At 38.9% G+C, this 24,810-nt stretch overlaps 1 protein-coding gene across 8 annotated transcripts in view; it reads left to right on the top strand.

Moving 5' to 3' along the window:
- Positions 1-24,810, top strand: part of MID1 (midline 1) — a 633,800-nt gene that overhangs the window by 392,661 nt on the left and 216,329 nt on the right. For 4 of the 8 annotated variants that reach the window (XM_078363504.1, XM_035289354.3, XM_035289358.3 and 1 more), the window contains exon 1: positions 19,139-19,351. The exons of 2 other annotated variants lie outside the window; for them this stretch is intronic. The gene's annotated coding sequence lies outside the window, so the exon portion shown is untranslated. Of the gene's footprint in view, positions 1-18,297; positions 18,380-19,138; positions 19,352-24,810 lie in introns of those variants that run through there. 2 more of the 8 variants (XM_078363505.1, XM_035289357.3) reach the window with 1 other exon arrangement.

Here is a 24,810-nt window from a genome sequence, read left to right as displayed (position 1 = left end):
AAGATTCCTGCTGATTCAGAGACAATTCTTATCCCTCAATTCCCCTGTTCCAAGCTTCTTTTGGTTTTGTTTGGACTAATATGAATTTGGAGAACATCCTTCGAGGCATTCTGAGATCCAGTCCTTTTAGTGTTGATCCTTGGATGGATTGTTAAAGGGCCATTAAGAGCTAGCAGTGGTGTCCTTTTGTATAATACAGTCAGCATTTTTACCCACTGAGAGTAGCCCTGCAAATCCTTTGTTCTACTTCTTGGAGCAAGTAGTAGATTTTTGTAACTAAAGAGCAAAAACACCTGGTAGATTTCTGAATTAAAGGGATTGTCAATCTCTCAACTTTTTTACAAATGAGAGAAATGGTATTGGGGTCCTAGAGGTGTTCCTACACCCTATGCCTCTTGAAATGTGTAAGAAAGTAAAGGTTTCTTATTGTAGAGTGGAATTACAGTAGTAATAACTTTTTTAAAATATAGATTATGGACAAGGTCATCCTCTTGTTTATTCCAAACAAAGTGATCATTAGCCAGAATGTAGTTGGGTGAAAATTGTTGATAGAAACCACTTATAGTCAATGTTATTTTTGGATACATCATTGTTCTACAAACAAATCCTAAGTCAGCTCTCCAGGTGCTTCCTGGTCTAGAGCAGTGCTGTCCAATAGAAATATAATGCCAGCCACATATATATTAAAATTTTTCAGGTAGCAACATTAAAAAAATAAAATTGTCATAATATATTTTATTTAACCCAATATATTCAAGTTATTATCATTTCAACATGTAATTGTCAGCAGCAGCAGTGAATCCGTACGGGTCTGCAGCAACCTCAATTCTTGCCTCCTCAGAAGAGAGAATTAGACCAAGGGGGCATAAAGCAGTGTGAGAGACTGCAGCAAGTTGTAGAGCAGGAGTGAAAGTGTATTAAGACGTTTTAGAGCAGGAATGAAAGGAAGTAAAGTACATTTGGAAGAGGGCCAAGCAGGCCACTTGAGAGATTCCAGTGCATTGTTTAACCTTTGACTTGGAGTTTTATATATTGGCATGCTTCGGTATTGAATCTCTTCTCCCCTGCTTCTTCTCTTGGGGAGAGCTGTCCACGTGCATTGCGGCCTGCTAGCATTTGGGAGTTGCTGCATGTGCAGTGTGTTTACTGAAGTGATGCACATGCTCACTTAAGGCATTTTTCCCTTTACTAATTGACTGATCCTAGATGAAGGTCATAACCAGTTAACTTCTGCTGGTTTTCCTCTTAGTGCGCATGTTTGAGCCCACTCGCCCAGCTCCTGAGATGTTGTCAGAAAGCTGCTGATCACCAGTTTTCAGTGTTTTCTATGTATTGGGAGACTGCCTTTCCCTGGGACTGGGTGTGACCAATTATTATTTTAGAGAGACAGTTAACAACCACTGTCTGACCATCACTTGATGTTTGCCTGACATTCCTTGTGTGTGTGTTTGTGTGTGTGCAGGGGGAGCTCTCCTGCCTTGCTTATATCTGACTAACCACCTACTATAGCATAATCAATATTTTAAAATTTACTAAGGAGATATTTTGCTTTTTTCATACTAAGTTTTTGAACCCTGGTGTGTATTTTTATATTTACATCCCTTCACAATTCATACTCACTGCATTTCAAATGATCAATACATGGAGCTGGTGACTACTGTATTGGCCAGCACAGTCTAGCTCCTGCCTATTTCTCCAACTCTGTAATTGTCTGATGGGTTCTTCTTGCCTGTGCACAGAGAAATCAGTCCACTGAGACTATGGCATTGCAGTAAAGAAAGAGTTTAACTGACAAGGCCAGCCACACCATGTGGGAAATGGAGTTATTACTCAAATCAAACTCCCTGAAAATTTAGAGGCCAGGGTTTTTCAAAGACAGTTTGGTGGGCAAGGGGTATAAGTGCTGCTGATTGGTTGTGAATGAAATCATAAGGATGTGGAAAATGGGCATTCAGTAGTCAGAAATGCAAGAGGCTGAAAAGATATCTCAAAAGGCCAATCTTAGGCTGGGCTTGGTGGCTCACACCTATCTCAGCACTTTGGGAGGCTGAAGCAGGTGGGTCGCTTGAGTACAGCAGTTTGAGACCAGCCTGGGCAACATGGTGAAACCTTGTTTCTACAAAAAATACAGAAAAATCTGCTGGCCATGGTGGTGTGTGCCTATATTCCCAGCTACTTGGGAGGTTGAAGTGAAAGGATTACTTGAGCCCAGGAGGTGGCGGCTGCGGTGAGCCATGACTGCACCACTGCAGTGCCACCTGAACAACAGAGCGAGAACATGCTTCAAAAAAGAAAAGTGCCAATCTTAGGTTCTGTTATATTAATGTTACTTACAGGAGTAATTGGGGAAGTTGCAAATCTTGTGGCCCTCAAAATAATGGCTGGTAATCATTTAACTACCCTACATCTTAGCAGACTTCAGGCCTCCTTCATCCTCCTAACCTAGTGGCCTTTCATTAGTTATAGAAGGACAGTTTCATTTTGCGGAAGGGCTATTATCATTTAAACTATAAACTTTCTCCCAAAGGTAGCTTGGCCCAAGCCCAGGAATAACCAAGGGACATTTGGAGGACCAAGGGCAGTTTAAAGGCAAGATGGAGTCAGTTATGTTAGATTTCTCTTACTGTCATAATTTTCACACTGTTGTAACTTTTGCAAAGGTGTTTTCAACTCCATCCATTTTTTCACTGTGCCTTGTAAAATTCACAATTCAGCATTGGTGGACGTCACTCAAGTCCTTTGCCCCAAGTGTTCGTCTTATTTCTTGATCTTTGTACTTTTCCCACCATCCCTCCCACCCAACTTGGCTGATTCCTACTTATCCTTTGAAAAAGTTGATTCCTCTGGAAAAAAAATGGTTGGAGAGGAAAAACTTTTCCCCTACCCTCTTAGGTTGGTGTCTGGGGACCTGCAGATTTAAACTGACAAAACAGATCACCAAGAGAAAAGACAGAATTTATTTACACATGCATTGTGCATGCAGGAGTGCTCAGTGATGTATAACTCAAAGGGGTGTTTAGAATTTGGGGCTTATATACCTAGTTTGTTAGGAGAAATGAAGAGTGAAGAAAAGGCTTCTATGGAAAGAACAAATAGGCTTCTTTAAAAGAAACAAATGGCTGTTTAGGAAAACCAACAGGAAATAAGGAAGTTTGTGATAATGTTTGTTTATGTAAGAAGATAGAAACACTAATGTTTCTATATTCTTCCTGGTGTTTCTATATTCTTCCTGGCCATGAAACTCCCCCAGAAATGGAATTTATGGTAAGTTTACTCTTTGTCTCTCTTCTGGGAGTAGAGGCTGCCCCAAAGAAATAATTTGTGGCAGTCCTCATTACTCAGAAATTTCTGTTTTTAGTCAGACTAAGGAAGCTCCACAAGACTTCTTTCTGCATCTGTTGACTCTCAAATGTCTTCAGGTTAAAATGACCTTTATGCCAACTCTTGAGTTCTAAGTGAGTCCCCAAGGAACCATAGAAGAGGTTAGGTTTTGCAACTTCATTCTCTAATGCTGCTTGTCCCTCCCATTTCATAGTTCTCATTCTCTTCACTGTTCTTGCAAGTTTAGTGTCTGTTTTTCCAAATAAACTATACCTTCTGGGAAGGCAGGAATAGCTCTGCCTTTCTGTTTAGTAGTGTGAAGTCATCATCTAGAACAGTAGACTAGCACATAATAGACACTTGATAAATATTTGTGGAAGAAATCAACCAAAAATAAGTACCCCACAAGCACACACAAATACATACATGGTAATACTCATTCAGATTTTAAATATCAACATGTCTAGCCCTAAAAATAGATGTACTTAAGCCTTGTATATTTGATAGTCATTTAGCCTCTCTGAGTATAAGTTTCTTTCTCCAAAGCTAGAACTGATACATACATCATCCTCATTTTAAAGGATTCCAACATCCTTTCTGGATGTCAACAAAATAATAATGTAAAAGTTAAGGGCCAGGCTCAGTGACTCATGCTTATAATCCCAGCAGCTTTCTTACAAAATTTATTTTTATAAACAAATTAGTCAGAGGGAGCATCATATAAATTTAAGGGCAGGAAAATAATGGAATATTTAAACAACTTGAAACAGGATAGTTAGAGATTAGGAAGTCAGGCTGGAGGAAGAGTTGGGGGGAAGGAATAGTGAATTCAGTTTCTACTCACCATTGGGGCAGAAGTGTTGATTCATTTACCCCAGAACTATCCTTTTGTCTAAGTCAACTAAAGACTGAAGGGGAAAGAAATATGAAGCTCTGGGAAAAACTATGTTGAAGGTGAGCCATATAAAAACCACCATAATATGCCTGAAGCTATACCCTTTTCTGAATTATTATTCTAGACTTGACATGTTCAATATGGTAGCACCTAGCTACACATAACTGTGGAGTATGTGAAATATAGAGAGTTCAATGTGAGATGTTCTGTAAGCATGAAATACACACCAGATTTCAAAGACTTACTACATAAAAAAGAATTTAAAGTACATCATGATTTTTTTTTTAAGACAGAGTTTCATTCTTGTTGCCCAGGCTGGAGTGCAATGTCATGGTCTCAGCTGTCTGCAACCTCCACCTCCTGGGTTCAAGGGATTCTCATGCCTCAGCCTCTCAAGTAGATAGGATTATAGGCACCCAACACCACACCCAGCTGATTTTGTTTTTATTTTTAGTAGAGACGGGGTTTTACCGTGTTGACCAGGCTGGTCTCAAACTCCTGACCTCAGGTGATCCGACTGCCTCAATCTCCCAAAGTGCTGGGATTACAAGCGTGAGCCACTGCACCCAGCCCATGAATAATTTTTATATTGACTATATGTTGGAATCATTGTATTATGGATATATTGATTTAAATAGAATAAAATACACTATTAAAGTTAATTTCATGTTTCTTCCTACTTTTATGATGTGGCCACTAAAGAATTTGAAATGCTGTATATGGCTCACATTTTATTTCTGTTAGACAGCACTGAGCTAAAATATTGTGTTAGAAGATTGCCAGAATGTGGTTCCCACACTCCTGAGGATCCTGGACCTATGAGTTAAATCACAGGGAGACAGTGGTACAGATTCCAGTAAAAGCTATCGCAGACAGAGATGCCATCCAGTATCACCATTATTTTAAAACACTAAAAAGAATACCTAACAACACAAAAGTAGAACTGGTACAATCCCAGAATAAAAGAGAGTCTTTCCATTGAATAAATTGTTTCCCAAGAACAACTTTGTATATGGTTCTTATTTTGCCCATTTCAATATAGTCCAGGGAGTCCTTTGAGATGGAGCAGTACTTGGGAAAACTGCCTTACAGATCTGTAGGCCCTCCCTCTGAGTATGCAGGTGAGGAAACTGAGGCACCAAGAGGTACAGCGACTCTCCCAAGATCACACAGGACCTGAACCCAAAGAGTAGACTTCACATTAAATGTAATAAGTGGTTTGAGGGGGAAGTCTGACTGAATGCTAGGTAACCACATACTTTAGGACTGAAGGCGATGGTGAGCATTGGTCATTCAACTTTCAATTATACAAGCGGTAGGAATATGGTGCTGCTAAAGAAGCCATCATTATACCTAGTTTCTTGAATTCATATTTTAGAAGGATAACACTAACAGCCTTATTGTTACAAAGTGCAAATCTCTTCTTGCAATTCTTTTCTTATAATCTTTCAGTGGCTTGTTTCTGCATACATGACGCATTGGAAACATTTTAGCCTGGTTTGCAAATACTGCTTTTCGAAGTCAGGCTGACTTGCATTGTAATATTGACTCTACCACTTGCTAGCTAAGGGATCTCTAGCCAGCTACTTAATACCTCAAAGCCCAAGTCTCCTTTGTCAAGTAGAGTTGCAAATCATGTTGACCTCATAGACATTTGGGAAGGATTAACAGAAGTAATGCTTCAACAGCTCTCAGCATCTTGATTACAGTTAGCTGAAAGTCTAACTGAAGGTTGTCATTGTTGTTGTTATTGTCATAACTTGCCTCCTACCCACCCTGCCCCTCATTTCTTGTCACTCCTTAGATATGCCATGAATCCAAGAGTTAACAAGCACTCCAAATTTCCTGTTTTCTAGACACTCCAAGTTTTTACACATGTTATTTTCTCTGTCTATAAAGACTAGTCTTAGGATTTAGCTCAATTCTCTAATTAAATTCTGTTAAAGCAATTTCAATGAAATTCTTTCCAGATATTGACAAAATGATCCAAAACTTAGGCCAAAAGATTGACATGTAAACTCAGCCAATAAAAGTGGGGAAAAAAGTGTAAGAAGGAGGAAATTGGCCCTACCATGTGAAGAGGCACTGTAAATCTACATTTGGAATGGGAGAGGAAGAGGTAAAAACAAAAAACAAAAATACAACCTTTGAAACATGGTGCTATTGCAAGACTAGAATACAAAGCCCAGAAAAAAACTAGACAGATAGGTAGAGATGTAGGTATAGATATGGATATATAGGTGTGGACATAAGTTTTGGTGTAGGTATAGATATAAACATAGGTATAAATATACATAGAGATTGATATGGTTTGGCTCTGTATCCCCACCCAAATCTCATGTCAAATTGTAATCCCCATATGTCAGAGGAGGGAGCTGGTGGGAGGTGAAGGTGGATCATGGGGTGGATTTCTCCTGTGCTGTTATTGTGATAGCAAGTGAATTCTTACAAGATCTGATGGTTTTAAAGTGTGACACTTTCCACTTCACCCTCTCTCTCTCTTTCTCCAACATGTGATGAAGGTTCTTGCTTCCCCTTTGCCTTACACCATGATTATAAGTTTTCTGAGGCCTCTTCAGCCATGCAGAACTGTGAGTCAATTAAACCTCTTTTCTTTGTAAATTACCCAGTCTCAGATAGTTCTTTATAGCAGTGTGAGAATGGACTAATACAGATACAGATAATTAATGTATGCAAAGTCTGAAGGCCTCAGTGGTGTAACGTTATCTAATCACAATCCAGTGAGGTCATTAGGGGAGTTTGTTCCATTCTGTCAAATGGGGCACACATTCCCTCCATCTAATGGCTCTCTATCCTGCTAGATCCTCAAAATCGTCTGCTGGATACTCAACATCCATCCACCAAATGAAGATAGAGAGATAAATACAGACTAGGCCAGGGGTTAACAAGCTTTTTCAGTAAAAAGCCAGAGGATAGATATTTTTGTGATGCAAAGAACAATGTATGGCCTGATAAATTTTGCAGACATCACATAGCTCAGACTGTCCTGAACTTTTTCTTTTCTCAATGCAGATGTGCCAAGGTGGGAAAGAGACAGGAATTTGCTTAACATATGGCGTTGTCTCTCCTATAATACAGGATATGAATTTGACATATACCATCAGATTACTCAACATACGAGTATGAAGAAAATTGGCTGTTTGAGAAAAAAATGGAATCTCACCTCATGCCACAAACTAATTAAAAATGAATTCAATAATCAAATGAAAAAAAGCAAAATTATTTTTAAAAGATAAAAATTGATTTGTACATTTCTTTGGTCACTAAATATGGAAGGATGGTCTAGGTGTGAGTGCAGTTGACAAAATAACAAAATAGTTGATGATATATTTGTGAACATAATTTTCTGCCATCTGAAAGATAAAAAATATAAAGAATGAAATTAGAAGGCAAGCAACAAGGAGGAGGAAAATATTTGTCAGAAATAGGACAAAAGTAATATAGAGCTTAAACTAATAAGAAAAGTACCAAAACACTGGTTACAAAAATGAGAATAAAGACTTTTGAATAGATAATTTATTTAAAAAGTAAATAAAAATATTTTACAACCTCATAAATTATCAAAATATATACATCTAAGGATATAATATAATTCTATCATCTTTCTCCTGATAAAAGAGATTTTTTAAAAATGTTTAGCCAGCACGTGCCTCACACCTGTAATCTCAGCTACTTAGGAGGAGGTGGGAAGATCACTTGAGGACAAAAGTTTGAGACCAGCCTAGGCAATATAGCAAGATCTCATCTCAAAAAGAAATAAAAATATTGGCTGGGTGCAGTGGCTCATGACTGTAATCCATGCACTCTAGGAAACTGATGGGAGAAGGATCACTTGAGTCCAGGAGTTCAAGACCAGCATGGGCAACATAAGGAGACCCAATCTCTTCAAATAATAGAAAAAAATGGTGAGGCATAGTGGCAAGCACCATTGGTCCCAGCTACTCAGAAGGCTGAGGAGGGAGGACTGCTAGAGTCTAGGAGATCAAGGCTGCAGTGAGCCTTGATCCTGCTACTGCACTCCAGTCTAGAGGACAGAACAAGACCCTGTCTTTTAAAAAAATGTTTAATGTTGGCATAATTCAGTAAGAAAATCTCATGTCCTACTGATTAAAATATAAACTGTAAAAACCTCCTGTAAAGCTTTTGCAGTAGGCACAAAGAACTTTAAAAATATTTTGACTCACCATTCTCACTTGGACTCAATCCAAAAGAAATAATCACAAATGTACATCTACTGTATGTGCTAACATATTTAACATATTGTTCCAGACAGGACTACATTTGGCTGCATGTAACAGAAACCCTACTGTACTGAATTAACCAAAAGGAGTTGGAGGTGGAGGCAGTGGGGGGGTGGTATTTTTCTCATGCAAGAAGAAGCCAGGCATTTGGAAGTCCCAAGCTGATACAGATGTTTGAGAAAATCATCCAGGTAGCTTCTTGCCCTGCCTTCTTTAGGCTAATTTTTGTCTTCATAGTCTCAAATTCCAGGCAGAAAAAAGGGAGAAATTTGAGAGACAAAAGACTCATCCTTGGGAAGTTTTATCTTTTTTGTTGATAAAATTATCTTGTCTAGATAAAATTATCTAGGAATTTCTGGCTCTATTTGGCCCAAATATGTTACTTGGTCCTTCCTATCTTTTAAGGAGGCTAGGGCAGAGAATATGTAAAACATTGGAACTGCAAATGAAATTTGGGTGTTCTGTTAGTCAAAATAAAGGTAACAGTGGATATTAGATGGGCAACTCCAAGGGTTGGGCAAACACAAAGATGCACTGCCAAGATCCCCTTCCAAGGAAGGACTTGCTGTCTTCCTCCTGGAATGGGGTCCACAAACACCTCCACCCGTGAGGTCACAGCTTAGGGGCTGCACAACTATAGAGAGTCACTTCATCCAATGTTCCCTTCTTCCTAGAGCATCCTGCGTCTGATGCCTGAGAAAGACAAGGATAGAAAAACGCAACCATCTATATCCCACATGAGACAATTCTGATCTGCAATGCTTGTTGCAGAGCTCTCAGCCAGGTTGTGAAAGGATTTGTAGGGACTGGATTGCAGTTTGGCTTCTTTCTCTGCCCAATCTTGCTTCTTCCCCCTTCTTTTTACTGGTGTGAATCTCTAGTAAATATCTTCATCCCAAATTCCATCTCAGCATCTGTTTCTGGAGAACTCAATCTGCAACAACAAAGTATTGTTTATAATAGTGTCGGGACTAAGGGAAAGCTTTCCCATTGCCCTGTGGGGGTTTGCTGGAAAGTTCAGATAAGAGGCAGATTAATAGGAGAAAAGGAATACAATTTTATTTGATCATAGTTTTACGTCTGTGGGGGCTGTGTTGTGGGCATAATAAAGGTAGTCAATGTATGTGGGAAGTGGCTGGTCTCAGTAAACCTGGAAGTGAGTCAACAATGTTGACCAACACTAGATCTATGCAAAAGATATTGGTCATGATGAAGCCTAGCCTCTTGGACATACAAGAGATGAAGAAGGTGGAACCTAATCCACTGACCCTCGACTCCTTAGACAAAGCCCCCTGCCCAACCAGCATACCCCAGCCTTAAGGGTTGTTGGAACACCAAACCCTCTTCCCCAGAGGGATGGTCAGCACCACCATCAGCTCTCAAGATCACAGACTCTGAGCCACGGTGATGACAGTGACTCACACCCCAATGCCCAAGACTCACAGGATCAGGGTCTTCACATTCACCAGATTCCCACATGGCTCACATTCTCATGAAACTGTGAGAGATACAGACACATCCTTGTTAAACACAAACATTCTCATCTGCTGGTCCACTGGATAGAAACCTAATTTTGGATTTGTGTCTCTCATCCCACCCGATTTCTTTCCATCTTGTACTACACAGGTAGGGATAAGTGTGCACGTGGTGTGTGTGTGTGTGTACGAGTGTGTGGGGCGTAGGAACTGAGGGGGTCCCCTGAAGTTTCACTGGAAAAGTCAACTCACAAAAGACAGATTAATTGGAGAAAAGGCACACAAATTTATTTAATGTGTACAAATGGGAGCCTTCAGAATGAAGGCCCAAAGATACAAAGGAAATTAATCATTTTTATGCTTAGGTTCAACAAAGCATGAACAGCGTGTAAAAATAGAGTTGGACTAAAAGGACCTGTTCTAAGACTGAGTGGGGAAACACAGCAAGGCCTTTCTGTCTAGATTCTTCTTGGCCTATCTGAGCAGCGTTCCTTCCTTATGGGTGTAGGGCAAGACCCTCTCTGGAATGTGGGTCAAAAAAGGTATGTCATGGAATTTCGTTATAGCCAGTTTTTACACAGATAAGGTAGAGGGAAAGTTAGAGTGATATTTTTAGATTTCATGGCTGGCTTTAAGGAAAAGCAGTTATGGTTTCTATGATCCGCCTTGGGGAAGAAGGATTCTAGTTTCTATGGCTAGCCTCAAGGGAGAGGGGGACTGAGAGACAGAAGGGCAGGAGACAGTCAGAAACTTTTGCTTCTGAGGTCTTCATTTTGGGGTATTGTCTTCTAAGTCCCAACGATAGTAAATACACAGCAAAAGAAAAATGTTAATAATTTATAGTATAATGAACTTTTATGACCATTGAAATGGGAATTTACATGAAATTTTAATAACAAAATATTCATGACATAATATTTAGTTTAAAAAAAGATGGAAATTGTGGCATATCTATATAATAGAATACTATATAGCAGTAAATGCTAAGGGAGTAGTAATACATATTACAACATGGATGAAGTTCAAAAACAGTTTATTTAGTGAAAGAAGGCAAACACAGAAGACTGTGATTCCATTTATATGAAATGTCCAGAAAAACAAATCTATAGAGACAGGAAGGAGTTGTCTGGAGCTTAGGGTGGGAACAGGGCTTTACTGTAAATAGGCATAAGGGGTCTTATTAGGTGTTAAAAACCTGAATTTTGATGATGGCTACATAACTTGTCAAATTTACTAAAAGTCATTTTAAATGGGTGAATTTTATAATATGCAAATTTTACCTTAATAAAGTTGTTAAAGATTCCAGAGTAATGACACTTAGAAAAAGTCATAATTAAAAAATATATACACCTCCACTACACACCCAACTAGTTGACTTTTATCTCTATCTGTCTATATGTGTATCAATCTGTTAATAGTGGCTATCACTTCATTTTTTAGTTATGGGTGATTTTTACTCTTAGATCTTTTAATATCCACATTTTCTACATTGAACATTTATTACTTAAAGCAGTAAACTTACAAACTTAAAAAAAAAAAAGCCAAAACGAAACAAAATCTTTTTAAAAGGATAAAGTGCTGTCAAGCACAGTGGCTTACGCCTATAATCCCAGCACGTTGGGAGGCTGAGGCAGGTGGATCACTTGAGGTCAGGAGTTTGAGACCAGCCTGACCAACATGGGGAAACCCTGTCTCTAACAAAAATACAAAAATTAGCCAGGTGTAGTGGCACACACCTGTAGTCCCAGCTACTCAGGAGGCTGAGGCAGGAGAATTGCTTGAACCAAGGAGCAGAGGTTGCAGTGAGCCAACATTGTGCCACTGTACTCCAGCCTGAGACCCTGTCTCAGGAAAAAAAAAAAAAAGATGACATACAATTCCTTCTCTGTAGATCTAGAGTGGCTGAAACTTAGTCTTCAAATCCTACAAGCACATGTCAAATCACTGAGTACTTGCTTGTGAAAGATAAAGTTTTAAACTGAATGGTTGTTTAGATGAATCAAGTCTATTGTGTGTGTTTATGTGTCTGTGCACATGATATTTAATTGAATAATGAGAGAAGATCCAAATCCAAAGAGGAGGACCAGAGACCTTAGCTTCCAGAAACAAGAGGTAAGTGTTTATTTGGGATGTTATTCATTTTTTTAAGTCAAATTCTCACTGCTTTGTCCAGGCTAGAGTGCAGCAGCACAATCATACCTCACTGCAGCCTTGACCATCCTGAGCTCAAGTGATCCTCCCACCTTAGCCTCCCAAGTATCTGGGACTACAGGTGCATGCCACACTCAGCTAATTTTTAATTTTTTTGTAGAGACAGGGCTCACTGTATTGCCAGGCTGATATCAAACTCCTGGCCTCAAGCGACTCTCCTGCCTTAGCCTCCCAAAGTGCTGGGATTACAGGTGTGAGCCACCATGCCAGGCCAGATGTTAATGATTCTGTCATTAAGAGTTGATAGAAATGTTTGAAGTGACACTTTTTGTTTCTAGTGAATCAGGGCTGAGTTCATCCACACATTCTTTCAGAGGATTGACCTTTCAAGGGTTGAAGTGAGAGCTCTCACATAAAGTATTAGAGATTTCACTTGAGATCAAGGAAGAGAAAAATGGCTACAATTGAATACAGTATGCCAAAGTTGACTAAAGGCTGATTACTGTTAAACTAGTCTATTAAGTTCAGTTAAAGCTTATTCTCCTTCTAGTGTCACAAATCACTCTCATTATTTTAGGACTGTGTGTTTAATCAACTTCTACCCAATGCCCCAGATACGACACTCTGCCTATCAATTGCTCTCTTACTAGAAGAGGTAATCCGACATTCAAATTTGTCCACATATCACTTCTAAGATGCTAGTTTAAAAAGCACTTTCAAAATATTGTTATATGAGAAGTTAGCAATTTTGCTTCCAAAAATAAGTTGCATTTTAATATATTTTTAAATGTTAATGTTCAGGGAAAAGGTAGTGAGAATACAGCATAGAACATTACGTGAACTCTACACTTTTTCTTTTCTGATATCCTGGTCTCCATTGAACTTTTTCAATTCCTTAAAAATTTCTTGCTAATTCACTGGTAATTCATTCTTTTAAATGTGAGTTTTTTATTATTCTCACTGAAGTATGACTAATTTGGAGTCAAATTATATTTCTTTTAATGAGCTATCTTTGTTAATGCATTTTATGTTGCTGGTGCTCTTGTGTTACACAAATGGAAAAGAGTTTAATTTTTACATCTCTTAAACACTTTGCAGCAATTAAATGATTACAGATAGCTGAACAATAAATTCTTTCCACAAGCAGGAAAAAGAAAAAGTGCTTTGCCAGGGAGCATTCTAATTAGCTTTCAATTATCTTAAAAAAAAAAAAAGGAAGGAAAAGAAAAGAAATTAGGTCAACCTTTCTGACAATCAACTCAGATTATTGTCCTCTGAGGTTCATTTTGAAATACAGTTTAATTTTCTATGCACATTTAGTATAAGAATATCATAAACTCACTCTCTTTAAAAAGTTCAATTGCAATCCCATCACAGAAATATAACCAATATTAACATTTTTTTTAAGATAGGGTTTCACTGTGTTGCTCAGACTGGTCTTGAACTCCTGGACTCAAGTGATCCTCCCACCTCATCTCCCAAAGTGCTGGAATTACAGGCATGAGCCCCATGCCCAGCCAATATTAGTATTTTGATGTAGCTTCTCACAGAATGTTTTCAGTATAGACACAAACAAAAAAAAATAGTATTTGTTTTTACACAAAGGTTTATTCAACAAATGTTTATTGAGTGTGTATTAAGTGCTAGTGTTATTTCCACTGGATGGCACCATATTTGCTACACTGCCAGCTCAGCATCCACTATCATTTGAATATCCTTTCATGTCAATAAATTTGGATGTGGTATATCATTTTAATGACTGCATAATTACAAGTGATTGTACTCTCCAAGGTGACAACAGCAATCTTTCCATTCACCCCCCCATACTTTCTGAATCTCACCATGCCCCACCAAGAGGTAGAATCTGTGGTCTCTTACCTTGAACATGGGTGAAGTTTTATGACTGCCTCAGTCCAGCAGTGACACCACGTGATTTCCAAGAGAGATTCTAAAAGGTACTATGACTTCTGCCTAGCTGTCTCAGAACATTCACCCTTGGAACCCAGCAAGCATGTTGTGATGGAGCCCAAGCCACACAGAGAATCTGTGTACAGATGTTCCAGCTGACAGCTCCCACTGAGGTTTCAGGCAATAGCCAGCATCAACTGTCAGCCATGCAATGAGTGAGTCTCCAAATGACTGCAGCCTCTAGCTTTCGAGCCACAGGAGTGATGCCAAATAGGGCAGAGGTGGCGGTACCCACTGAGCCCTTCCAAAATCACAGACTTGTGAGGAAAATACAGGTGGCTTATTTTAAGCCACTAAGTATCCAGATGTTCTGTTATGCAGCAGTAGATAACAGGAATAGCACTAGGCCTTTGAATGATCATATCACAATTTTTGTAACCAATCCCTTAATTTTGGACATTTATGTTGTCACAAAGTGTTTTGATGTTGCTGTTGTTGCTTTTTAATACAAACATCACACACATACACACATACATATATATATATATATATATATATATATATATACACATCTGTGAACACAATAGTGTATATGGCATTATTATTATATTATTACTATTGAGACAGAGTCTGGCTCTGTCACCTAGGCTGAAGTGCAATGGCACAATCTCAGCTCACTGCAACCTCTACCTCCTAGGCTCAAGCCATCCTCCCACTTCAGTCTGCTGAGTACAGCCTGAGCCACCACACCCAGTGAACTTTTTTATTTTTATTTTTGGTAGTGATGGGGTTTCACCATGTTGCTTAGGCTGGTCTTGAACTGCTGAGCTCAAGCAATCTGCTCACCTCAGCCTCCCAAAGTGCTAGGATTATAGACGTCAGCCACCATGCCTGGCTGCCTTATTTCCTCAGTATTTCCCAGCAGTAGAACCACAGGCCAAAGGATAGAAATATTTTAAGGGACTTGGATGTGAGCTTTGGGCAGTTCGGTTTAATGTAGTTTAGCAGCTGACAAATATGTATGCCTCAAAAATATTTAAACCTAAAATGTGATGGCAAAATCAATCATTACAAATTCCATGACTGAAAAGGAAATATCACTGAGTATGGGAGAAAAAAAAACCCACTGGTGATTCTATCAAAAAAGAAAGTTCGGGTTTTAAGTTAAAAATTATACATTCAAACATTTAAATTTTTAAAAAGTGATTATGCAATCATGAATTTCAAGGGTGAAAGTCTTACTGAAGTCTGCTGCCATATTTGTCAAATATAATCTCCAGATGGTTCCCAAATACCCTTGGTCACTAACGTACCCCTCTTCATGGCAAGATAACTTTATCTGATGAATTTTAACTTCAAGAACTTAAAGATATGCATCTTCAAGCCTAGGCATTTCTCTTAAGCTTTCTGAAGGCTAAATAATTCTACTGCAGTCTGAAGACCTTGTCCTGAGTAGGGTTTTACCTCTGAATCAGTATTGTCAGATGAGCAGATACAATGGCTTAACTGGTTGAGGAGAATAGGAAGAGCTGAGTTGCCATGTGACCATAGCTGATACAATTGTTGCTTTAAAATGCAGAGACAACTTTCAAGGTAATGCTTTTGCATTAAGTGCTGCAAAGTGCCATGGTTATTCTAAATCTTTACGAATTACCTGTGTGTATTACGTGTCACCCTCCCAATAAAAAATATTAATACTAATATCTGAGGTTTGTATAGTAGAAGTTCACAAGGTGCTTTCACATTTGTTTTCATTGTTTCATTTAATCTTCATAACAAAACGAAGGGGTGAGCATTACTTTCATTACTTTGTAGGTAAAGAAAGCAAGTTCAAGAAAGCTGAGTAATGAGGCAGAGACAGCCAGAACTCAACTTAAGATCTTTTAAAGTAGAAACCACAGAAGTCTATCCCATCCTTTCAGTTTGTCTCTTTACTTATGCTAAAACTCATTACACAACATAGGGGTCAACAAACTTTTTGTGGAAAGGGCCAGAGAGTAAACATTTTCAGCTCTGTGGACCACGTGGTTCAATACTGCAACTACTCAACATTGCCACTGTCGAATAAAAACAGCCATGAACAATATGCAAATGAACAGGCATGGCTGTGTTCTAATAAACTTTTATTTATACAAACAGGCAAAGGATTGATTTGTCCTTCGATCCATAGTTTGCCCATCCCTGACATAAGGGAGTGAGTAAACACACAGGAATCTCATATCTATTTCTGCCCTTTTAACCGTGTTCCTTCCCTTCCCCTATAAAAAACTATCTTTTTTTTTTAAAAGCAAAGAAGGTGAATTTCTTTATTTAATTGAATCCACATTGTACCAAGACTAAAGAATTCTCATGTGACTTAAATTAAGTAGTATCTTCTCTCTTCCTCTTTTTTGTAATATACCGATATACCAATGAATCCAGTGCCCAGCGGTGAAATAGTGTTAGCCAAACATAAAGCTCAACAGACGGGTGAATAATATTGTCAATTTGTTGTGATCTTAGCTCTTTATTAGATGCTTACTGATCCTTCTACAGTTCCTGTTTTTGCAAATACAAGCCTATGCATATAGACTTTCCATCCTCCCACTGTGACTCTTATTCCCTCAGCCCCATGCCCTCTTTGGCACTTTGTTTTCATTGCCTGGCATCTGTCGATATTAGTACATAGAGCTCTGACACTCCTTCCTGCCATTGCATAGTACTTCTCTATATAGATATGCCACAGATTAGTCAATCTACTGCTGCCCATTTGTGCGATTTCCTTGTATTGCTTGAAAATATAACATTTCTTGCTTTTCCTGGTGATTGTGTAGAATAGGTGCCTAGAAATGGGATTGCTGGGAGGAAGGGTCCGTGCATCTATACTGTTAGATTGCTGAATTTCTCCCCCACCACCCCAGATTGGTGGTAGTATGTTATACTCCCAGCAGCAGCCTATGAAAGTGCCCATTTCCCCAGAACCTTATCAATGGCGTATGAGCCAAACCTTTGGATTTAGTCCACCCTGACAGGCAAGAAATGATACTTTGGTGTAGTTTTCATTTTATTGCAAGTGAGAACACCTTTCCATGCATTTAAAGACCAATTATATTTCTCCTTTTGTTTCATAACCTTTGCCTGTTTTGCTTTTGGGTGGTATGTTTTTCTCTTTTCCAAGTTTAGGCACTCATTAAACATGAAGGAGATGGGCCCTCTGTCCCAGTTCATCATTTCTTTTGACTTGATTTATGCTGTTTTATTTTGCCATGCAAAAGTTTTTTAAAAAATGTTTATGTAGATAGATGTATTGATCATAGAGAAATATAGGTGTAGCTATAGATACAGACTTAAGTATCTTCTAGATTTTGTTACTCTCCTTCTACTGGACATCTGAGATGAAAGTAGGTGAAAAGGATAGAGGTGCTGGTGAGAGTTAGAAAGATATCAGAGGTTTCATTTACAAGTAAGTTTGTATCCAAAGTTCAAATGGATTATCCAAGTATTATTTTAAATGTTAAGACCGGTGGCAGGTAATGGTACAGAGAACAACTGAGAATAGAGCAAAATGGCCAAGGAAAAGGAGAAAAAGGAAACTATTTTATATCAAGAAAATTATGATGCTAAACGAGTTCTAGTAAAGCTGAAACTCATTATATAAACACTTTAAATATTTTTGCAATTGCTTACATATAATTTTGTTGTAAAATGTCTTAAGTTGCATATAACAAAGACATTAGTATCACTGAGCTAGTGTTTAGTAGTGCTCCTTTTGAAGGTTATTATTCTGCTATCAGGTTACAAACTTTTTAGATTATTGAGTCCTGTGCTTTTGTTTGGTTTTGTCTGAATTCTCTGCCTAGGACATTCATCTCACCCTACTCCCATTACTCCAGCTAAGGGGAATCAGAAAACTGAAATTAAGAAAGACAGAGAAGTTATAGTATTTGCTATGCACCTCAGACACATTTTTGCTATTGAGATGGCATTGTCACCAAGCAGAGGCAATTATTTTTTCTGGAGAAAGGCAGGACAGGGGCCTGGGGTTGGGGGTGCGGCTAGAACTGTGATGTCACAGATTGCATTGTCTCTTGGGAAACTCATCCATCAAACCATCACCTCTGATTCTATGCAGAGTCACTATGGAAAGAGGCAGCATGCCCCAGTTTGGGTATTCTGAAGTGTTAGTATGTAGTGGAGCTGGTGGTGTGAAGCCGATTCATTTTGTTTCAAAGGCCCAAATGGCATGCTGCCTAACACAGGCAGCAGCATCTCCTTAGAAATAATGACTCCAAGGCAAACAGCCCTCATTGCAAAATGTAGAGGTCTGCCATCTGCTTGTCTCCACTGTGATTTATTCATTTCAGGGTTTTAAATGACGTAATAAAAAGGTAAGTCTTCTCTTTAAAAACCAGAGGAAAGGGGGAATTCCAGATTGATTATAGCATATCTGGAATATATGTAAGATATTTGTCTTAAGTTAGAAGAGGATTTGAATTTATAAAGTGTGAATATTATTTTCAAATTCAAGTGTGAATCCTGTCCTGGGAAGATAAGGTAAAATTCATATGTTAAAAAAAGGAGGTCAGCAATTTTATTTAGTATTTTTAAAACATGATTTTCTAAAAAAAATGAATTTTCATACAGACAGTAATTTTCCAGATGTTTGATAGTACATATCAATCACTTTTTTCTATTTGATATTCCACCTTTTCTTGATGTTTCAAATCTATTTTCAGTGTTTGGATGAGTTAAAACCAAGCAGCTGCTATAAATTGTCAAGGGTTCTTAAAATGAGGTGCCAGATAGATTTGGGAAGCGTCTAGCTTATTTCTACATAACTGGTTTGGAATTACTCTGTTCTGGGAGGGAGTATAAAGAGGCATAAGACTCAGATGAAGTTTGAAGCTGAGGCGTCCTCTCTCCCATCCCTGAGGGATAGTGACCAGGGTTTGGAGACACAGGACGAAGAGAATGCACACCTCCGTGCCTCACCATGACCTGTCGTATTCCAGTCGATGAGGAGTCCAGAGGGCTGGGATCCATGCCTCAGAGGATTCGTCTGGCAGGAATGAATGCCAGCAAACACCCCTCCTTCCATCCCCTCCCCTCCTCACTCCCCAGGAGAGTCGCTTCTGCAGAAGTCATTTGGTGTGTGTGCTGGTTTTCCTTGTGAGAGGATTAGAGAATAGGGGAGTGCTTTGTGTGAAAAATCCTGGGAGAGGTTGCTGGGGAGAGACCAAACAGAGGGAAGAAAGACTTCAGCTTTCAGAGTCCCCTCAGTCAAGTGAGTCTGAGACCCAGTTGCCTGGCCTAGAGCAGCTGGGGGGGTTGTTGCCTTTCGTCCACGCTAGGAGAAACTGGTAAGGCTCACTTTGTTCTCTGCTGCTCTGGGATGCTACTGTAATTGCCTTATTGAAGCGCAGGGGTCAGAAGGGAGGGAAGTTGGTTAGCGACTCTGGGGACATCTTGCATTGTCTCTGTCTGGTGTATGAGGACTGCGCCGTTTCAGGCACAAAGGGCTGGTAGCCATAGAACAATTTTACTTTTCCGAAACTTGGTTACATCACTTTTGAGCAACGGACTTAAACAAAACACACGCCCACGCAGAAGCTATACCCCGTAGAGGAATTCACCTATATATCGGATACTCGGATCTTCAAAGCATTTCTATCTAAATTTGATTAGTTTGTGGGGTACAACTTCAGGAGAGTGAGAGAAAAACCGGGTCCTTCTGAAAATTTTTCAATTGTCTGTTTCCTGTGAGAATGTATTTTTGCCGTTGTATCACCCATTTTGTAACAAGAGCTGTTGAGTCCTAAGCCACTGTTCATAAACCGAATAGTCCCGAGCACAAGTTTGAGACAGTGTGAAAGAAGGGGAGAGTGTTCACACTCAAGTGAGGAAAATGGAATTTGAAGAACTTTCTATGTTCTATCTGTATGCAGAGGTGTTCTAATTGGAAAGAATAAATGAGGAACCTGCCCTAGAGTCAGAACGAATAGGTACATGTTTCCTTCAACATTTCCAAAGAATCGGCTCATGCACACAGCCTTCTTGGGCAATTATTGCTTCTTACTCCCAATTTCCATTCTATTATTTCCAGAACTGACTTTCATACTTGTGTGAAGATACATATAGAATACATTATTTATATTACTTATATATTTAAAATTTATATGTGCACACACACATAAACATATAATTTTATCATATCCTGGAAAACTTGAGCCTGAAGACTTTAGAAATATATTGATTCAGTCTGAGGCAAATCAACCCTTAAGCGAGCTACAAAAGTCCTTCTGAGAAGTGTGTTTGGAATTGGGGGCTGTGTGGAGAAGAGAGAAGTGGCAGACAGCTCTTGTTTCCGTGATGGACAAGTTTAGAAGCCTTTCCTCATAGCTGAGAACCAAATTCCTAAAATCCCTGCCCACCCCTCCCCCAGCCCCAAGACAGGTTGGTAATCTTTGTTGTTGTTTTGGCCCCGAGAAAATTTGAGTGCTGCCTAATTTAGGGTGCTCTCCGCATTTTTTCCTCATTAAAATAAAACTAGAAGCTTTGGTAAATGCAAAGTTCTGATGATGGATGTTTCGTTTCTAAACTTAACGTATGCCAATATACTTATTATCATTTCTGTTGAATCTGCCCATCATGAAAACACTGATCAAGTAAAATGATTCAACATGAATTACTCAAGTCTGCAAGTGTTACTTCAGTTTACTTACTTCTACAGTCTTAAGATGATGTGATTATTAGAATATTCAAAAATTGAAAATGCATGCCATTTATTTCATTAATAACAACCAGGTTATTTAAACTATCCGTTATAAACTATCAGTTACAACTATAGGTTGTAAACTAAATACAATTTCTTTGCATGCACATTGATATAAAAGCCTGAAAAAATATATGCTTTTTCTTTTAAAATGAAATATTTGTCTGAAATATCCTTTGCCAAAAAAATGAAAGTCAATTCCCTTTCAATTTCAGTTTTTTATTCTTTTCCCAACTGAAAATGCTAATTCAACCAAACGGTGTTATATGTGCATTTAGGAATTGTTTATGGAATGTTGGCAGTCAATTTGGGAGTCCTGAGTGTGAGATAACAGTTAATCAATTTATCTGTGAACTGTGACGTCTTCAGGTGTTGATCAACATTATTCACTATTCTCGGCCCCATGCTCATTCTGGTTATAAAGACTATATTTACCTTCATAATTATATTTGAACCTGAGAGCACTGAGTTTATTAGGATTGATTTTCTTTCCAGGTCGATCTTCTGAAATACTTTAGCCATTTTTCACTACTGCCTTATGAGGTTTTCATTCATCTGGCAAATATTTATTGAGTGCTTGAGTGTCACTAATATGGCCCACATTTGCCATTAGAGATGAAAGATACGTTTTCGTGGAGTTCATTGCAAAGGTAGCCAAGGGTAGAAGAGAAAGACCAACTTGTACTGTTCTAACAATTGTTTGCCGGCTCACGTGGTTCAATTATGAATGTGGTTTCGGCAACAGTGAAAAACTCTAACTGTTCTGAATTATTGATACATTAATATATATTACTGGCTACTTGGAACCTGTGAGCTGAGTTAATCAATAATCCTCTCACATCACACAAGACCCTCTTTGTGTTATTCTCATCACCGAGCATTTAAATAATTCAAAAGAAAGGTTTCTCGTGAATTAACCTTGAGATTGCATAAACGGGGAAAATACAGAACAAAACATTCCAGCAACCTTAATTTTTAGAGCTTATAAATTACTGTTCCTTCTCATTTTTTTCCTTGATATATTAATTTTTTTATGCTAGTTGATTTTTGTTAAATGTTTTGATATATCATAATAATACACATAATTTGCAATAATATCAATAAGAAAAAGGAATCATGGGAAAGAAATGAACATGTCTTGAATCCACTGCATACCAGACACTACCCTGGCCCCTTTACAAGCATGTTGTCATTTACTCTTCTCAACAATACTGCAAAATAGGTATTACTGTGCCAATTTTAAAGATGAGGGAATGAAGGATCAGAGAATTTAAGAATAAAATCATGCCACACTACTAATGCAGCAAACCCAAATCTGTTCCCTGCTCCACAAAAGCACTTTTTAGCATACTTCTATATTGCTCTCTTACCATCCCTGTCTTTCTTCCCAGATCTCATATCAATTGAGAACTCCCTACAGCTTACCTTAATGCTTCCAGAGAATCTCCCTTGACAGATCCTGCCTGTTCCCTGTCTTCCTTTATGAGCAGAGACCCAACATATATAACTATGGATTGGACAGGCACTCTACATATTTACATTTAAAATGGTATTTGAAACATCAAGGGAGAAACATCATATTAGGTAAAATACAGAATACAGTATTTTAGATTTGCCCAGTTAAGAGAAATGACAAACTTGGTTTAGTTTGGTTTCTGGCCATGCCTGCCCTGTTTTCCACCAAGTATCCAGTAGGGAGCCCCAGTCTGCATGTACACTGTGACATATTTGTTTATATAGAGATCTGCTTGTATAAAGATCTTGTTTCTATTCCCACGCAGCCTCACTTTCTACCCCCAGCAGGTGAGCAGAAGACAGGATGGAGTGGTAGAAAAATGCATCCCTTACCCCCATCTGAAGCTACTGGTTAAAGGAAAGAAAATCATAGCACATCATTAATAAAAAGAATTATAAAGGTATCAGTGCATTAGTCTGGTACTCTCATAGTATAGTCATTCATTTGCTGCAAAAAAATTATTTAGTCAGCACTATTTATCCAATTGCCTTGTGTATTGGTTTCCAATGGCTACTATAACAAATTACCACAAATTATTAAAAAATTAAACAACACAGCCAGGTGCAATGGCTTATGCCTGTAATCCCAGCACATTGTAAGGCTGAGGCAGGAGGATCGCTTGAGCCTGGGAGTTCAAGACCAGCCTGGGAAATATAGAGAAACGCCACCTCTACAAAAATTAAAAATAAGTTAACTGGGCATGGTAGCACATGCCATGGTCCCAACTACTTGGGAGGCTGAGGAGAGAGGATCCATTGAGGCCAGGAGTTTGAGGCTGCAGTGTGCTATAATCACGTCATTGCACTCCAGCCTGCCCATCTCAAAAAAAAAATTAAACAACATACACTGATTTTATTACATTCCTGGAGGTCAGAAACACAAAATGGATCTAAAATTAAGGTGTTAGCAGGGCTGCATTCCTTCTGAAGGCTCTAGGGGAGAATCTGTTTCCTGCTTTTCCAACATCAAGAGGCCTATGGCGTTCCTTGGCTTATGGCACTGCATGTCTCTGACTCTCGCTTCGTTCATCACATTGCCTTCTCTGACTCTTCTGCCTCCCTCATTCCACTATAAGGACCTGTGCAATTACACTGGGCCCACCAAGTGACCCCATGAAAATCTTCACGTCTCCCGTCATTTAGATCTAACCATATTGAAGGATGGCAAAGGATGTCGATAAACATCCTTAACTACATCTGCAAGGTCCCTTTTGCTGTGTAACATAACACATGCCAAAGTTTGGGAGACTAGAATATGGACATCTTGGTTTGGGCGTTGTTCTGACTACCACATCTTCTTTCAAATTCCTTTTTTTTTTTTTTCTTTTTTGAGACGGTTTATCTCTGTCACCCAGGTTGGCACAAACATGGCTCACTGTAGCCTCTACTTCCTGTGATCAAGTGATCCTCCCACCTCAGCCTCCTGAGTAGCTGGGACTGTAGGCATGCACCACCACACTCAGCTAATTTTTGTATTTTTTGTAGCAGTAGGGTTTTACCATGTAGCCTAGGCTTGTCTGGAACTCCTGGGCTCAAGCAATCCACCTACCACAGCCTCCCAAAGAGTTAGGGTTATAGGTGTGAGCCACCATGCCTGGACATAAATTTCCTTATATTGACTTGATATGTATTTATTACATGATCTTATAGGCAGTAGGGAGCCATAGAAAGACTTCAAGTGGAGAGATGAAATGAAAATGATCAGGTTTCCATGTTAGAAAGCTCACTGAGAGAGCCCTATGGAGATGGAGGCCCAACTAGGCTGCCTATTGGAATGCAGGAAAGAGAGGTTGAAAACATGACTTCTTGTAGAATTTATAGAGAAAAGGAAAAGACGTTTGAGAAACACTAAGGACAGTGCATTGGGAGGACAGCTGAGAGGAAGAAGTTTGTGACTTGGATATCTCAGGTAGATGATGGGAAGGTAGAGAAGATGGGTGCCTCTGAGAAAATGTGTGTGTACTGCACTAGGACCTGGGGATACAACACTGGCCAGAAACACCTTTTCTCCTAAGTAGCTAAAAGCCCATCTATGAAGGCACCAGTAATAATAATAGAAATAACTCATATTCATTGAGTGCTTCAGCTTCTTCCAAGCACACTACATTTAATTTTGACACCAACCCTCTTTGGTAGACACTAGTAACATTATCATCCCAGTTTTCTGATGAAGAAATTGAAGCAAGGAGAGGTGATGTGATTTGCCCAACGTCATGCATTTTGTAAGGAGAGAGAAGGGAGTTGAAGTCAAGTCTGGCTCCAGAATCCATGGTTTTAATTCTTAAACTATACTGCCTTGCTTAACAACCAATTATAATTTTGTGAGATATTTAGTATGAGAGCTAGCTGTACAATTCATGGGGGTGGGAGTGAACCACAGGGTTAGCAATTACTGCTATCAAGATGAACTGGGAATTTTTCTGAGGAAAATTCCTGTAGACTCCTGGCCATCAGTAGGGTGTGATCCATGACAAAATAAAACATTTATATGGAGCATTAGCCTGGACATCAGGGCAAAATTGGAGAAGGTTC

This window comes from Callithrix jacchus, chromosome X (assembly GCF_049354715.1).
Source record: "Callithrix jacchus isolate 240 chromosome X, calJac240_pri, whole genome shotgun sequence".
NCBI lineage: Eukaryota > Metazoa > Chordata > Mammalia > Primates > Cebidae > Callithrix > Callithrix jacchus.
This window is presented reverse-complemented; position numbering and strand designations above follow the sequence as displayed.